This window comes from Zootoca vivipara, chromosome 3, assembly GCF_965207765.1.
Source record: "Zootoca vivipara chromosome 3, rZooViv2.hap1.1, whole genome shotgun sequence".
Taxonomy (NCBI): domain Eukaryota; kingdom Metazoa; phylum Chordata; class Lepidosauria; order Squamata; family Lacertidae; genus Zootoca; species Zootoca vivipara.
Window position 1 is genome coordinate 10672828 of NC_142586.1, and position 16862 is coordinate 10689689.

The following is a 16862-nucleotide window of genomic DNA, read 5'->3' on the forward strand; positions in this document are numbered from 1 at the left end:
CTACTACCCATTTTCTTTAAAGTAGAACTAATATCCATTGGTGGAACTGCATAATTTCCATGACGTCGGTCAAAGGATCTGTGTTCTCTGCAGGATTTGTAACAGCAGCATCCAAGTTATTTCTCAACTGATAGCTCAAAGTGTTGACAAGACAACTTCTTCACATAGAAAAATAAATCAACCAGAGTATTTATGGTTCTGATGCTGCATTGCAGCACCACAGCCTACTCAAGTTCAGGAGGGAGAATTGCATGGTATCAATGCAGAATGCTACTGATAAACTGAAATGAAGCATTTGTTTCTTTCAGATATAGCCCTATAAAATTGAGGTGCTGAATTATATTCTACAACAACAACAAAAGGGATATGCTTTGAGGAATACATATCTTAAGCCAGAAAAGTATTAACTAAGGGTGAAATCCAGTGGCATATGAGCAGAACAGAACTTTACTCACCAACGAGACTTCACCTTCCTCTCCACCACCATCATGCCAAATAACCCAAATCTGCTTCAGATATTAGTCCTCAGGTTAGAAAGTCTATCTGGTACTTTTTATACAAGAAATACATGGTCTATATACTGAAGCTTCCACAATCCTGAGCCAATGCGATTAATCTTGCTTAAAACAAGTAAGACTGAGATATACAAAAAGGAAAACAGAATCACAGGTAAACCAACAAATCCCAATGACTGTCTACTGTTTAACACCATGTTTACAATACAGTAGTATCAAATGCAAATGTATGTGCACATTATCATCAATCTTCTTTTAAAAAATGGCTTACATACCTATACAAAGTTTTCCCTACTGTACACAGAAGGCGTCTATAACATCCCACTTAAAGGACTGCTATTCTTCAAATCCTTCACGTCTGAAGAGCTTGTCTGTTTTTAAAGGATATATAAGGCTCAAAAGAGTCTGTCATCCATGCTGCAGCTAGCTTAATGTTATTTAATACAGTCACATTCCTCCCTAGACAGCTGCTCCATATCAGCTGGCACCAGCTTTTTTATCGTCACATACATTACATAATGTAGAAAGACCTTTAACACATTTCTTTGCCTCCTGCCACCCCAGTCTGTGTGTCTATGACCAATAGCAAACACAATAATTTAAAACCTTTCATTAGCACCCTTCTCTCTGGCTGGCTTCTCCCCAGCTCTTAGGAGGATCTGGCATCTTTCCCACATACTCTGCACCAAAGAGGCAGACAAGGACACAGAAGCCAAACCAGTACCTAGACCTCTTTTCCTTCCCTCCTCTGCAAGACAGACCACTGTCTGGATTAACCAGGAGCATTATGAAACCACCGGTCCCATATAACTCTAGAGAGGTGGAATAAAAAGGGACTATTGCGTAACACCGCCAAAACCACTGAGGAAGAAGAGTGAGAGACTAGCAGTTTCACTGTGGCGGCCAATCTGTGCCTAGGCTGTACAATTTCACATTGCTGGTGAGAACTCACGTGAACTCACATACCAAAACAATTCTTTCCACACAAAGTTGTAATGTCAGGGAGAAGGTTGCTAACCTAGCCTTCTTCCTCACATGCCAGAATAAATATAACTAATATAAATAGATATGCAGAAAATTATTAAGACATGGAAAAGTATTCAGTCATGTGAATTCCCACCTGCAGTCTGAAGTACAGCTCAAACACAGGTTAGATTCCTCTCCCACCTCCGCAAACCACACAAAGAAATAAGATCTTTATAAACCTGCAGGGATTATAAGTGGGAAGGAAGGGCCACATTATTCTCTGTCTCTATTTATGTTCTATTGTTATAGAACTGCCCCTGGTATTTTCTGATACGGTGGAACAGAAATACCTTTATAATTAAATAAAGCAAAACTGTAAGCGGGGTTCCCTTTTCCCTCTCCAATATAGAATATGCTTCTCTTGTTGAACTTCTAACAAGAAGAACTGCACTCCTGCTTCTTCTGAAGTCTAGTGTACTACACAACACTGGCTCTCTTTGGGTAGTCACACCAATGGCATCATTTTCCTGTTTGTCCCCCCTTTTTAAGTAAGAAGTAAGAATTGCCAGATGGTAAGAAGGAAAGAACTTTGCACCTCCGATTGTCATGTAGTAGAGAGGCTTTCAACAGGTGCACATTTCCTCTCTCTGCATAGGAAGCTGCACCTGCTGAAGTTCCCTCATCTACACAGCTGTTAAAAACTGCAGAGGTACTGCTGTCTTCCTTTGCATCTTGGTCATCCTACAGAGAGAAAAGGGAAGATGGGAACATTCAGTAAATAACTTAAGCCAGGTCCCATCTTGTATAACTGGAATTATGGAAGTTCCTTGGGCCCAATGAAGATGAACACCGGCCTACTCAACAGTGGCTGGGAAGGGAGAAACGAGTTCAAATTCACCACCCTCCCCACCACAATGCTCACTGCACAAGTCACCTTGGACCCAGCCACCACCTCTCAACCTGACTCAACTCCCAAGGCTGTTGTTAAGATAAAAAGGTGAGGGAGTCAGCACCCTGACCTCCTTGAGGAATCAAGTAATGAAGAGAAAAATGTAACCTTACAAAAATAACAATTTTGTTGAGCTTGTGGGGGGGGGGGCAAATATCTCAGCAACAGCAGCACATACAAAGCACATGCAAAAAGTTCCACGCTCAGTTTCCATCCTCTCCATGGCAAGGCTGGGAATTATGGATAAGCCCTGGGTAAAAATGGTTGTTTCGGGCTCAGCGGGAGGAAGCTGCCTATTGTCCCTATTAACAGGAGCAGTTCCTGCTGTCAAAGAAGGAGATCACAGAATCACTCTAGGAAGATACTATTATTATTACTACTTTTAGATCACAGAATTGTAGTTAGTTGGAAGATATTACTACTACTGTACTTGTTACATCTGCACACCACCCTTCATCCAAAGATCCCAGGGCAGTTCACAACAGGAAAGGTGCCTCCGTGGGGCCATCTAGTATCCAACCCCACTGCGATGCAGGGATCTCCGCAGAGGATCACAGAAAAACGCTCCAGACACAGGATCACTTTCCCCACGCAGGACCAGTCCTCCCAAACGAGGTTGTTGTTAAAGGGTGCGGTTTCTGTGCGCGCACACACACATATACACAGTCCCAGCGGCCCACGTCCCCCCCCCCCACGCACACCTTGATGGTCAAGTGCAGAGTTCGAATTCTACCGTTAGCTCGGTGTTTTTACTGGGGGGGGGAGTGGATTAAACCAACAAAGAGCAGGAAAGGGGGGGCGTGGGAGGAGGTGGAGGAAGAAGACAGGTTTCCTCACAGCAAAACGCGCAATAAAGCGTAGGCGCCTCCCCACCACACGCAGCCCCCACAGCCGCGCGCGACCCCATCTTTTGTGACTGACCTGCCCCAAGGAAAAGGGAGCCGTGCGAGGGCGACGGGCTCTCCGAGACTCGACTTCCTCTCCAAGCCCAGCTCCGGGTTCGGCGAGGATAAAGCCGGCGGGACTGACGTCTGGCGAGCCTCTTCCCCTCCCTGCCTCAAACCGGTTACAGCCGCCCCGGCCGGAGCCGCCACCGGAGCAGCCGCCACGGGCGGAAGGGGGAGGGGAGCGGAGGCTGCGCCCGGGAGCACGTGACAGCCGCGGCCAATCAGGGAGTGGGAGAGGGAGAGAAGGGGTTGGGGGAGGGGGGAAGAGACAGAAGCCGCCTCACCCGCCCGCGAGAGGACAAGCGACGGTTTTTCCTAGAAAGCGCGGCCTTGGCAAAGCTGAGGGGAGAGAGGCGGGCGGAGGCGGACGCGCAAGGCAGGGCAGAGAGGGACCAGCGGAGGGAAGGAAAGGCCAAGCCGGGTTGCCGCCGCCGCTTTCGGGTGAGATTCGTCGCAAGTTCATGAGCTGCTCAGACGCGGTCGGGTTTCGCGCCGACTAACCCGCTTTTCCCCCGCCCTCCCCCCCCCCGAGAAGAGCGAGGAATATTATGGCTACTAATATAATATATTTATTGGGAGGGTATGTAATAATAATAACCAATGCTCTTCCCCCCCCCTTAAAAATGTTTAGGGGTACTCTCGTTTTCACTCAAGAATGTCACCATTTTATAGTTCAAATCGGGTGAAATAAATACAGTAAATTGACAAAAGTACAAAGATTCACAAAATGTTTAGGGGTATGCGTCCCCCTGCGTCCCTCCAGAAAAAGCACTAATAATAATAATAATAATAATATCCAGGCTTACAGATATATGTATACACACACACACACTTTCCTGCTCATGTATGGGAAGCTCAGGAGTGTGTATGTAATTGTATATATATGTAATGTGTGTGTGTGTGTGTGTGTGTGTATGTGTGTGTGTGTATATATATATATATATATATATATATATATATATATATATACATATACATACATACATACATACACACACCCTTCTGACAGAGACTGTAAGGGGTTACGGATATTATTATTATTATTATTACACACCCCAACATTTCTACGATGAAAACAGGGATGTTCTGTTCCATAATCATAACAATAATTTTATTATTTATACCTCACCCATCTGACTGGGTGGCCCCAGCCACTCTGTGCAGCTTCCAAACGTATATAAAAATATAATAAAACATTAAACATTGAATGTTACTGTTGATTGAATTTGTATATCGCCTCTTCAGGATTTCAGACGGGAGTCTCTCCCAATCTGGGGGTGCTGGGGATTGAACCTGGGACGTTCTGCTTGCAAGGCAGATGCTCTATCACTGAGCTATGGCTGAATAAACTCTTCTCCCATCTCTGGTAGATGTTATTCTCCCCCATACCTCTGGTTGCACAGTGCTTGATATGTTCCATATCGGCGAATACTATATATCTATGGTTATTGTCATCCAGTAAATTGGTGGCAACCAACCCTTTAAGGGAAGTGTTCAATAGATCATGTCCAAAGCATGACATGGCACCTGGCCCATGCACACACTATAATACATGTCTGTGCCAGCTTCCCCAGCAATATACTCGCCAAGGCCATGTTCTGTGCTGTTGATCTAGAGCCAATAGAGAGCCTTCCTGTCCTGCAATTATACCCATGGCCCTAGAATCTTAGAATTGTGGAGTTGGAAGGGATTCCGAGGGTCATCTAGTCTAATCCCCTGCAATGCAGAAATCTGTCAAGAATTGTCTCAGTTCATTGCTGATTATACCTACTTGTATTAAAATAAAAAAGTAGTTTCAAATTGAGAAAGAAGGCAGATGGAGAAGATCTATTGAGGATGCATCAAAATAAGCAATCTTTCATTTAAAATATTTTTAATTGAATAATAATAATAATAATATTTTATTTATACCCCGCCCATCTGCTGGGATTCCCCAGCCACTCTGGGCGGCTTCCAACAGAAAAATAAAACATAGAAATCTATTAAACATTAAAGCCTCCCTGAACAGGGCTGCCTTCAGATGTCTTCTAAAAGTCTGGTAGTTGTTTTCCTCTTTGACATCTGTTGGGAGGGCGTTCCACAGGTCAGGCGCCACCACCGAGAAGGCCCTCTGCCTAGTTCCCTGCAACTTGGCTTCTCGCAACGAGGGAACCGCCAGAAGGCCCTCGGTGCTGGACCTCAGTGTCCGGCCAGAATGTGTCCTGAATAACAGGATTTAATAATTAAGAAAATATGCATAAGCAAAATATATCCTAAGTATAGAAAAGTTTATATCATCTGCCAGCAAAGAGAACCATTCAAACAAAAATAAACTCAAAAGCTATTGCTTTCAGCTAAAGAAAAATCATGAAAATGGCCTAATATATTTTTCATTCCAAAAGGCAATAAAAATCACCCATTTTTCAAATCTGTCTTTTTAAAAATAGTTTTTGTATATAATTTGTGTTTTGTCATAAACTACAGGACTAGGGAGTCTGCACTACCAAGTGAAGACTCTGAAACAGAACCAAGTCTTGAATGACCTAGGAACTAAAGAGCTGGATCCTCCTGCATGGATATCTGTCCTAACTTCCTGATCAAATTATAAATGCTTTGAGGTTTCCCCAGCCTTTCCTCATAAGCATCTGGTGCTACCTGTTTTAAGAGGCAATTAGAGATCCAAGCCAGTATCAACATTCTTGTCGTAAACCAAAATGATTAAACTACTTATGCATCACACCCAAAGCTTCTCAATACAGAGTATAACTCATACTGTTGATATTGGTGTGCTCTATAAGCTGTTTACAAATTGCATGCAAATGTTTATTTCAATGTGCTATTGAATGAATGAAAGACTCTGGTTTTCTGCTTCCACTTTGACAAAATACGGAGCCAGAGCACTACTAGGAATGGACAAATCTGTCAGTTTTGGTTTCTCTCAGTTCTTCAGTTTCCCATTCTTAAGCTCAGTTCACGTCAATTTGTGATTTTTAAAAAAGGAAAAGTTGGAGAAGCATGATTTTGAAGGATAGCTGTGTTTCAGTTTGCACACTGCTTCAGAAAGTATGAATTAGGTTTGCATTAAAATGCGAACCAAATGAATTTCTTCCCTGGCCCTGTTTGTTCATCAGTTGATCTTCTCCTCCTACCCAATCTGTTTTAGAAGCTTATATGAGGCCCTGGAATCCGATCTGCAGCTTTGACAGGTCACGCTAGCAGTGATGTTAATTAAACATAAAATGAGTCACAGGATATAATAATGAGTGCTGTGGAAAATTAATTAAAATGCATCTCACTTTAAAAGGGATTTTAAATCTGAAATGATGGATGTTGGCCTCACCCAATTACCAGTCCTCGAAAAACAAGAATGCACCAAGCCATTCATGAACATAAAAAATTGTCGTCCTTTAACAGAACAGTCACATGCTTTTGCCTTTGCATAGTTACTAATAGATTAAGTTATGGGTTTCTGTGCAAGAGGTTGGGGGAAAGGCTTTTAATATCTAGTGTAGGATTTTCTAATTGGGCTTGTTTAGTTTTTGACCAAAAAGAGTAGCAGTGGTTTATAAAGCCTTCCTCTATTGACATATTCTTTTTTGAAAAGAAGAAAAATGGAGTTAGAAAATGACAATCAGATTAATAGTGGCAAGCGTTTCAGATGTTGGGCCATTCATCCCACATTTGCTCTGGTTGCGAAGCAGTGAAAACAAATACGTTATTTATGTTATGCGTAACCAAGAATCCAAAGCAAAATCAGTATGGGTGAATAATAAAAATATTCTGGGAGTATTCAAGTAGGTTTGCAGCTTTCCACTATAGTCACATTTTAAAAGTCCTTGGTGTAGCTCTGATTGCTTCACTCTAAATTCCTGAAATCCTTGTTTACAGTGTAGTATTGCTAGGGTAACAAGCTGCCTTGCAAAATAGCTGCGTAGTATACCAACTTCCTGCAGTGTTGTGGTTTGTTAGGTCTATGTCATGGACTATTACAGCAGCTCATAAAATGAGACCGGCAGGCAAATGACACAGATTTCTTTCTTTATTTATTTTAGTTATGAACCGGTTCCCTATTAAACATCCTCTCCCAGATGATCGTGTTTTAAAGTAGATGGATAGGAACAGGAGGACAATTGCAACTCATGCTTTTCAGTGATCCAGACATGGGATAGATACCACAGTCTGCCAGAACAATATTTTGTTGCTGGGGAAATGCAGGCTTTTGAAGGTTTTTCCATTTTTAAAAATAAATATGCTCAGAAATTAGGAAGCTGATTCAAGAAATCCAGAACTCTCATCATTATCATGTCTTAATCAGGGGAAATACTGTTTTCCCCAAAATTCAAAGCAAAGTATTTTGTTGTTGGGGAAATGTACCAACAGCATTATCATCTCCCCTGAGAGATGAAAGTGGTGTGTGAGTGGTTGCATAAGGATCACGATGACTTACTGAACACTGGCTGTCCCCTTACTTAGCTCTTCGTGACCCCATGGACCAGAGCAGATGACTTTAAGAGATTAAATTCGTAGAGAACACAGCTATCAATGGTTACTGGTCATGATGACTATATATACTACCTCCAGGTTCCGAAGTCCCATCTAGATGTGGCCAAGAGAAACTGCAGCTGTTGCACCAGCCTAAACTGATGAAAGGTACTCCTCGTTACAGAGGCAACAGTATCCCCATGAACACAGCCCTTTAGAACTGCAGGGAAGATGAGCATTGTTAGCTGTTCTGGCCCAAACACTTTGATGTACAGTTTGCAAGGGAGAATTTAGAATACAATCCAGCTGTCTCTTCAGTCATTTGGATTGGATCACTTACAAGGCAAACGGGTTGTTTTTCTTCGTCTTGCTGAGAGATCATTGCATAACAAATCCAGGGAGTGCTTGCTGCCCAAACAACTTATTACGTGACCTTTGCATGAAATGTAGTAAGTAGAGGAAAAACAACAAAGGTGAAGTCTGCAGTTGCTGATTTAACATTTCCCTTTTATTTTGATGGTGTCCATATCTGCTATACAAATCTGTCCTTTGTTTCATCTGGTGCTCAGTTTGCTTTGCACAGACTAGATGGTGTGTCTGTGTGCACTGTTTTCTTCTTTAGGTGAGAGCAAGTGAGCAGTAATAAGTCTCAGTAGTCTTGCTTTGCTTTATACCACACAATTTTCTGTCTTAATTGCTGTTTATTGTCTTATTCTGCAGTTGTAATAATTTGTCCTGTCCCACCATCTCTGCCCAGTGGACACCCCCCCCCACCACCAACAGTTAACATCAAACGTTGTGCAGAGCTAACATAAAAAGCAAAGCAAGGATACTGTTTATCTTAATTTTATTGATTTTTTTCTTGATGGAGGAACTGGACAAACTGCAACCACAGAATACAAAAACGCACAAGAAAAAACTTGCAGTCAAGGCAGTTGATTGTACAGACCTAAGCAAAGCAAGAATATAGTAACCAAATTCAAAGAGGCAGTTGTTTCAGGTTTAACATTGTGTGACATTTTAATGTATTTTAATCTTTGTTGGAAGCCGCCCAGAGTGGCTGGGGAAACCCAGCCAGATGGGCGGGGTATAAATAATAAATTTATTATTATTATTATTATTAATATGGGAAGAGCCATAGTTCAGTGGTAGTGCATCTGTTTTGCTTACAGAAGGTCCTGGGTTCAATCCTTTGCATCTTCAGGTAGGACTGGGAGAGAATCATGTCTGAAGCCCTGCAGAGATGCTGCTAGTCAGTGTAGACCAGGCATCCCCAAACTGCGGCCCTCCAGATGTTTTGGCCTACAACTCCCATGATCCCTACCGGTAGCTAACAGGACCAGTGGTCAGGGATGTTGGGAATTGTAGTCCAAAACATCTGGAGGGCCGAAGTTTGGGGATGCCTGGTGTAGACAGTACAGAGCTACCGGTAGAAGGACCCATGGTCTGCCATGGATTAAGCCAACTTCCTATGCTCCTATTACACACTTCAGTCCCTGTGCTGTTCTACTGAAAGTTGGTTCCTACATAATTAGATTTCTTTGCACTTGCCCACCAGAAATTAAACAGCTGCAAAACTGACTGTGTGAACTGGCCCCATGGAAAAGCCAGGAGTAGGATATGAACTGAGATGCCACAAAAGTGGCATCACTTTAAACTATTTAATATTGGGAGAAATGTTCTTAGCATATGCTTAAATGGACACTGCAGAGTAGTTTTAATGCCTGTTGTAGTTTCCACCATAACAGACTGAATCTGACAGTCTTCAGTAACAGGCAAATTTTTAGAAGTGGCTGCTTATTTCTGTTAATATTTTACTGGTATGGAAAACTATCACTGTCTAAGATGCAGAAATGATTATGGCTTAGATCCAAATGTGCCCTAGTGCAAGCAGAAGACATTTTTGTTTGCTCAAGGGAGGACCCTCAATTTCTCCCCGTCCTCCCTTTTTGCAGCAGCTTATTCAACTCCCTGGCATTGTACTCCAAGCTGTTCTAGTGAGCCCCACAAACCTCAGGAACAGCTTTTCACAAAGGGTGTATGGAAGTGGGAGACAGGAAAACACTGCCTTTTTAAATGGAGCTCTGCCTGCAGTAGCTGGAATCCAAGCCCATGCAGAGATTTCCCCAACCAGAGGCTATCATTCCTCTTGTCTCCTCCGTCAGACAGATGCCCAACAGGTCTCCTTTAAACAGTTTACAGTTTTTATAAGTGGACATCTGTGTCATCTTGACACTTCAAAAAGAAGATCACCAGGTACAAATCCAGTCTTATACAGGGCTTCTCAATTACATGTGTGTCCTGTATCAGTATGACTAATGGCTTCTAGCATAATGCTAAGGTGGGAGGCTCCAAGAGACTACAGTAAACAGATCACCAGGAGGATTTTGGAAGAGCCTCAAATAACCCTGAGACTACTGATCAGCTTGATAAGACTTGTGTGCACACTACACCATTTGTTTCCCCAGATCCAATGGTTATAGCCGGTTGTGGAGGTGTGGCTGACAGATGGGAACATTGCCTGTTCTGATTCAGCACTTCCATCTCCTTGTTAGATGCAGGTCAAAAGGTGGAAGTGATATGCACAGAATACAGTGTAGCCATCAAATGAACAATCATTAAGACTGCAATCCTCACCTCACTGGGAGTAAGTCACACTGAATTCAACAGGATTCTCTTCTGAGTAGATGTGATTAGGACTGCTACCTAAGTTGCCATGAACACTTCTCCTTTAAGCTACTATACTGTCTTCTCTAGGATTGGACTGTATGTTTAGGAGTGTTGATTTTTAAACAATAGTGAATAAATCGCACACTCCAAAGCATTCTCTTCTGAGGCCAGTGGGATTACTTTGATGCAGATGGTTGAAGATTTTTAGGACCAGCCTTTTATCATTCTGTCTGTCCATCTTTCCAAAAATGACAGTGTCCTGGGTGTTCACATGAGGGGCCCTAAATAGTTGTGTAGGAGAAAAATAGTGTGTGAGAGTGGGTTTTAACACCCATTTCCCTCAATGTCAGCCAAATAACTGCAGATGATGATGATTTTATATATTTGCTGCCCATTATGCTTCTATATATTATCCCTGGCAACAGAGGATATTGTGCTGGTGCTCAGAATGCCAGCACAACACTTTCACACTTTTTTCATAGCCATACAGACTAGAAACATTAGAATTGAAAGGCAAGGCAAAGCTCAGGGCAGCCAAATTCTGTGCCAGATTCTTTGCACAGCATTGGCAGAGATGTTCAAAGCAACACAGCCCTGAATGATGGAGAGCTCTTAGCATTTACTCCAACCCATTTAAAGGAATAAGCCTTGGACTCTGTACATCAAACTCCATGCCACATTATTCTTTCAAGCAAGTATAAAGATCCCATAGTGGAGAGAGAAAGGTCACTTGTATACTAATGAAAACTGAACTTGCCAGCACATCTGGCATTTCTTGGGGGGAAATCATTTCCCTTTGTGTAGCTGCAGGTGTTCAGTGAATTCATCTTAGCAGTCATTTTAATTTGAAGATGCTAATAAGTGCACTGTTGGAGCTCTGTTATGCATCTTTCCCATTTCATCTAACTAAATGAGGTTTTTGATAAGTGTGCATTATTCTGCCAAGGATCATTGCACAACTGAGCCTCATGCAGGCATCTGGTTGGCCACTGTGAGAAAAGGATGCTGGACTAAATGGGCCAAGCCATCTGAAATGGTCAAGGAATCACTTAAAGTGAAAGCTTTTCAGTGAGGGAAAGGACACTTGTTGCTTCCCATGTGCAAATCAATCCCAAGGTCAATCAGTCAATCAGTCATTTTATTTACATGCCGCCTTTACAAAGTTAAAACCCTGCTGGTCAGCTTGCAACGTATAAAAATTATATAACTACAAACATAAGACAAGTAATCATAATCAATAAATAAAACATCAAAAAGTACATAACCAGCTTCCTGTTTCCGGCGGTGAGAAATGGCTGACTCCCACACGATCGGACCTCAGCCGTGCTGGTAATTCAGGGTTGATATGGGGGTAATTAGCCCTGGCAGACTCTCCAGGGTGGGGGAGGACTGTCTCATAGACCTGCAGACCATCCGAGATTGTCAGCTTGCATCAAGGTGCAAGCGGCAGGAGGCTGGGTCCCAGGGCACGACACGGCTGGCACTCTCCGAAGTCACTCATAGCCAGAAATACCGGTATCTGTTTGATAAAATAATTAGATGTGGACAATAAACAGACATTATCTGGTCTGAAGAAGACTGAGAAAAAACCTGCAGAACTGCACAGTCCCTGGTGTTTAAGCTTGGACATCAAAGAGATTCTCATCATGGTGTTTGGATTACGGAGGTGGTTGGTATGTTCTTTTTCTTCTTCTCAATACCTACAATTGTTTTTCTATGCCAAGCCTAATTAAGAAACCTTTTTTTTTAAAAAAAAAAGTACAGATGGACTTCTATTTATAATTAACTATTCAATTGCACAGCTTTGTTTAGACTTGAAAGACTTGATAAAGATAAAAGAAGAAATGAAGAACAAAATGGTGCTTGTTAATATGACGCAGCACAGAAAAATGAGAATTCCTCCCTTTTTTGAGGGAAGTGGGAAATACTTGCTAGCTGACTTTATAATGACTTGAGACAACAATTTGGGATAACATGCAGTGCATCTGCAGAATTTCTTCATTATGAGCGAGAGAGAAGGCTAAATGGATGTCTAGCAACCCCCCTTCTAGGAATACAGTTCATTTACATTGCAATATTGCAAAGAGTATGCTCAAACGACACGTTTGGACAACTGCCCAGATTGGAATAATTTAACAATTTGGGAGTTAGAATCATAGAGTTGGAAGAGACCACGAGGGCCATCCAGTCCAACCCTCTGCCAAGCAGGAAACATCATCAAAGCATTCTTGAGATATGCCTGTCAAGCCTCTGCTTAAAGACCTTCAAAGAAGGAGACTCCACCACACTCCTTGGTAGCAAATTCCACTGCCAAACAGCTCTTACTGTCAGGAAGTTCTTCCTACTGTTTAGGTGGAATCTTCTTTCTTGTAGTTTGTATCCATTGATTCGTGTCCGCTTCTCTGGAGCAGCAGAAAACAACCTTTCTCCCTCCTCTATACGACATCCTTTTATATACTGTATTTGAACATGGCTATCATATCACCCCTTAACCTTCTCTTCTCCAGGCTAAACATACCCAGCTCCCTAAGCCGTTCCTCATAAGGCATCGTTTCCAGGCCTTTGACCATTTTGGTTGCCCTCTTCTGGACACGTTCCAGCTTGTCAGTATCCTTCTTGAACTGTGGTGCCCAGACCTGGACACAGTACTCTAGGTGAGGTCTGACCAGAGCAGAATACAGTGGTACTATTACTTCCCTTGATCTAGATGCTACACTCCTATAAACTTTAAACGAAAGACTTGGACAACAGCCTGGATTGGATGATTGGAATGAATTCAGGAAAAGCTGTGCTGGCAAATAGACAGTTGGAAATATATATATATACACAAATATAGCTATACTCAATGGATGAAAGGATATATGATTTCTGACATGCTTGAGAATCGCATAGCCAGGGACGGAGAACATTAAAGCATTAAGATCGGAATGTGGAAAATAGGAGAACAACAGGCAGGAACGAAGATATTGGAGATATACTTCAGAAGTACAGACTATGGGAAGCCTGGAAAAATTAATAATTAATAATTTAGATTGTAATTTGGTTGTTTTTTATTTTATTTATTGTTTTTAATTGGATTGTGATTATTATTTGATGGATGTGTTAATTGGCTGTTTTTATGGGAAAATCAATAAAAATGATTTTTAAAAAAGAGTACATAACCAAACCAAAGATACAAAAACCCCCAGCAACAACCCTCCACAACAAACCCTGCTAAGCAATGCTCCAGCCCGAGATTTACCCACAGCCAGAAGCTTCAGAGTTACTCTCCTGATTTCTGAATTGAAACACTGCCTACACTGTAGAGTTCTGCTAGCTCTATCATAGACTAAGTCTTCACTTGTATCATATGATTTCCACAACAGAAGGTGTTTTTTAAATGTCTGAATAATGTTGCAACAGCCTTTGCTGAAATTTATGCAAAATGTATGCCTGTTCTTATAAAACGTGGTTGATAGCCTAAACTTGTAAATGATGGAAGCTGCATCAAAAGACAACAAACCAAACAACTGAGACTTTATTTGGGTCTGAGCTCAGAGGGGCCTCAATTTGGAGAACCCTTCCATGCCGAGGAATGATCAGTGTTGGTGTTAAGAAATTCTTTCAGTGACCCCCCAGAAAAAACCCTAATCGAGCGTTTAGGGGGCATGGATCCGGCAGACGCCAGGAGCGTGCTCCCCCCTCCATCGGTTGCCTAGTTTTTGGGCACTGAGAGAGCAGGGGATAGGAGCAGAACGCGGCGCATCGGAGCAAAGCTATCTCAGAGGCACGAAGCTGCGACCCTGCCAGGCTACAGCAATTGGTTCTTTCTAAATTTGGAACTAAAAATGACTGTACCGTGAGTACCGAAAATAAAAAATCTGGACAGCCAAATCATTAAAAATCGGGCCACGGGAAGGGGTGGAAAAGAGGAAATCAGCCCCTGACCACTGTGTGATGGAGAAGGCAATAATATTGTCCTAAGCCCAAAGTTGCATTTGAATTTAAGAAGATAAGCACTGCCTAAAAGGGAAAAATTAGTTGTTACTTACTTTGGAGGAGAGCCCTCTAAGCGCCGAGAGACTACTGTGATTCATTCCAAAGGAATGTACTTTCGATTTTGAATTTCTGAACTGCCAAGAGCTCTACTGAATATAATGACTGGATATATAAGGGAATTGGATTGGATCTTGGTGAAGAAAATAAAGAAAAAAGGATATATTGTTTGAAAATGGATTATTACTTTTGACTTTCGATTCTGGATGAGTTGTGGACACCATTTCCTGTTTTGTAAACACTGACTATCCTTGGAGAAGGAAAGTAGATAGCCAAAACATATCTGACTTTGAGCAGTTTGTGCTGGCACAGCTATTGGAAATTAAAAATGACTTGGTACAGTGCAATCTGGAGATTAGAAAACTCAAAGGTTGCGATGATCAGAAAGAACTGAACAGCAGGAGTGAGAGTCCAACTGTCCAATTGGAAGTGGAGGGGAAAACCCAACAAGAAGGACTGGGGAAGGGTGAGAGCACCCCAGTCCATATAGAAGAAATTGAGTGGTACAGAAGGAGTGAGAGTCCACCTGTGCACGAAAAACTAGTTGAGAAAAATCAGTATGAATTGAAAAATATCTCCTCTTGACAGATGAAGACATCGGACCAGGGAGTCAAGATGACCACAGAAAATAGAAAAAGGGGTGTTTAGAATTACAGGATTGAAGAAAGATGCAGGGCAGCAGGGGAAGGTTAAAGGAATGAGGGTAGAAAGAAAGGTGAGGAAGGGATGGGATAAATAGTTTATAAGTGGTTATGTAATAGGGTAACCCGAATTGAAATACATGTAGGACTGTTTATATAGACTTGCCGACTGTAAAAGGGGCCTTGTGATTAGAAGGGTTAATAATAGAAATATGGTTTTGACTGAGATGGGGAGTTCTTAGAAGAGAGGCGTGGGTATAAGAGAATTTTTAGTTTAGTATTGCGTAAAAGTAGATTAAGAATTTTATAATATGAATTAAATGAATAAGTATGTTTAAGGTAGAAACATAATATGTAAGGAAAGAGGAGTATGATGTTGTCATAGATGATAAATATGTAAACTATAATGAAAAGGATAATTACAGAATTTTGGTTTAAAATTTAAAGTGTATAAACATGTTTAAGATAGAAAAAAAATGTTAAGATGTTAAGATTTGGAAATTGCCAAAGAGAGTATAAGATGAACCACAGGAAGGGGGGCTGAGGAAGTCAACCTACAATGTCAGAAAAGATGAATGTTTTTTGAATTATTGTATATGTATGTTTTTTGTTTTTTTATGTTTGTGTTAATGTTTTTATTTATGTTTCTTGTTTCTTGCTTTCTCGTTATATGTTAAAAAACCAATAAAAAGTATTTAAGAAAGAAAAGAAAAAGAAATTCTTTTGCCTTTTAGCACAAGGCGGTACCAAAATGAAAGAGTCACGGCCCTTGCATGACAGCTGGGATGGAGTCCTCTGGCATGGCACACCAACAGCATTCTAAATAGATCCAACAGCATCAGGGTCCATAGAATCAGAAGGTGAGAGCCTCTCAGTAAGAACTACCGTAACTGCTTTTTGCACTACCTCACCAGTCCAATGGTGCAGGTGGTGGGCCATTGAGCAAAGGAGCAGAGTCCACTTTCAAGCCAGAATATTGGCCCTTTAAGAGTCTGCAATTGTCCCAACCAAAAGGGTAGTATACAGGAGAGGTGGACAACAGACGGAAGCTCAAAAACCCTCCTTGGTGCAAGCTGCTAGCTCAGAGCTCTCTGTGGTTGTTACCTTACTGTGTCCTCTGGGCTCCTCCTTGTGACCAGAAGAGGATGCTTAGCCAGGTTGCACCAACGATAATAAAGCTAACTTACGGTTTAACTCCCTGTTTGAACAAGGCCAAAGTAAACAAAGAATGTTGAACACCTCGCTAAACATTGCTGGTATGCTGGGATGGGAGATTTCCGTACATTTCTGTTATTTTGTAACCAACTTTTTTGTGTGTCCATGGGGGTTTGGGAATCTTTTTCCTATGAAGGTTCCTATGAAGAACAATTGCCCTTCCAAAGCCAAAAATAGATCATGTAAAAATGATAAAAACTGAAGAATAAATTATGCAAAATGAGAAAAGTTGCTCAAGTTCCCTTAATTGACATTATTTGATTGAAGAATTCAGATCTTTTTGGTGAAGAATTTGGATTAACAAGGTGCAGGATTGTAAGATTTATGCCCCAGAATCTTTTAAACAAGGAGACAGTGCAATTTGTTTGCACTGAGAATAAAACCATTTTGAGGTGGGGTTTTTTAAACAATCAATCTATATATAAATGTTATGAACTAATAAACAAACAAACAAATAAATAAA

At 41.6% G+C, this 16862-nt stretch overlaps 2 protein-coding genes across 11 annotated transcripts in view; one reads left to right on the forward strand and one right to left on the reverse strand.

Annotated features, from left to right (window-relative positions):
* GPCPD1 (glycerophosphocholine phosphodiesterase 1) overlaps positions 1-3657 on the reverse strand; it is a 36880-nt gene extending 33223 nt beyond the window's left edge. For 4 of the 8 annotated variants that reach the window (XM_088665562.1, XM_088665566.1, XM_088665561.1 and 1 more), the window contains exon 1: positions 791-875. The gene's annotated coding sequence lies outside the window, so the exon portion shown is untranslated. Of the gene's footprint in view, positions 1-790; positions 876-3351 lie in introns of those variants that run through there. The other 4 variants (XM_060272399.2, XM_060272401.2, XM_088665564.1 and 1 more) reach the window with 3 other exon arrangements.
* Positions 3658-3681: 24 nt separating this feature from the next.
* CHGB (chromogranin B) overlaps positions 3682-16862 on the forward strand; it is an 82483-nt gene continuing 69302 nt past the window's right edge. For 2 of the 3 annotated variants that reach the window (XM_088665557.1, XM_088665560.1), the window contains exon 1: positions 3682-3818. The gene's annotated coding sequence lies outside the window, so the exon portion shown is untranslated. Of the gene's footprint in view, positions 3819-7937; positions 8007-16862 lie in introns of all 3 variants that reach the window. The other variant, XM_088665558.1, reaches the window with a different exon arrangement.